Here is a 1,223-nt window from a genome sequence, read left to right as displayed (position 1 = left end):
TTGTCGCAGCGCGCGCTCCTCCCGAATCTCGCGCAGCTCATCCAGCGTAGAGCGGAGGACCTCTGCCAACGTCGGTGTCTCCTCGCCTCCCGCCGTACGCTCGCATGCCCTCTTTCTCGTCGTCGCCATCACTTCACAACACAGTTCACTGATCGTTCTTTTCGCTCCGCTCGTCCGTTCGATCCCGGACGAGCCCCCAAAATGTTACGCCCGGGGCGGTGTATCTCGCGATCACGCACTCGCCCGCGTAACGTTCGCACTTCCGCACCCGCGTTCGCGCACGCGCACCGGAAGGTCGCGGAGAAATAAGAAGGAACACCAATTAGAAACACAAGGAACACGCTTTATTATAATGACTGTGAACAAACAACGCAGCGAATAGACAGAACAGAGCTCAGCACGTCCGAACGAATCGACGGCTCGTCTCCAAATCTAATATGTCATCCGTTTGACAGATGACAACGCGTCGTCAAGGAAACATCTGACAGCTGGACCGGCTCGCTGATACATCGAACGACGCGGGTGTTGACACGGGCGTAACAATATATATATGTACAGTCGTGGACACATCGGTTGCGACACTTTTTTTTAGTGAGTTTCGGAACGCAGAATTTTTTCGAGAAAGGGAACCACTGCCTCTAGGTGCGTCTCATGGAGGACTGGAGAGAGCATATCGATGGTGGGGGTAAGAAATTTGTAATCGGAAATGACATCACCAGTCAACCATCTAACGCACTGTTTAACCGCAAACGGCGCTATAGTAGAAGCTTTTGATTGGCTTTTGATGTTGATCGAGCATGGAACTATGGAAGACTATTTCACATGTTAAGAGGTTACGTGACTCGTGAGGTTGTTATAATTATATTGAGGCTATTATTATATTATATAAATATATTTCTATATATATAATTAAAAAATGGTTAGCTGTATTTTATGTAGTTTTTCCAAAGCAAAAAATTGTGGAGTTACTTTTCATATGTGATTATCTGTTAATATTATTACATTATCTGATATGTGCACTGTTAAAATAATTTTTCTGTAAAACAATATATTCTTATAGATTTCCAAAAGACCCCACAAGATATAATATATAGGTAAATTTTGTAAATAAAGGCAGCAAGTGGAAACCGAAAAAAATTACTGTCAAACGTTCAATTTTATCTAAGACTGTTTCGATAAAAGTTCTCTCAGTGTGACCCGTCTCAAACCACATGCGATCCCAA

Source organism: Wasmannia auropunctata, unplaced genomic scaffold (assembly GCF_000956235.1).
Source record: "Wasmannia auropunctata unplaced genomic scaffold, wasmannia.A_1.0 LD336069.1, whole genome shotgun sequence".
Lineage (NCBI taxonomy): Eukaryota > Metazoa > Arthropoda > Insecta > Hymenoptera > Formicidae > Wasmannia > Wasmannia auropunctata.
Note: the sequence above shows the minus strand (reverse complement) of the source record.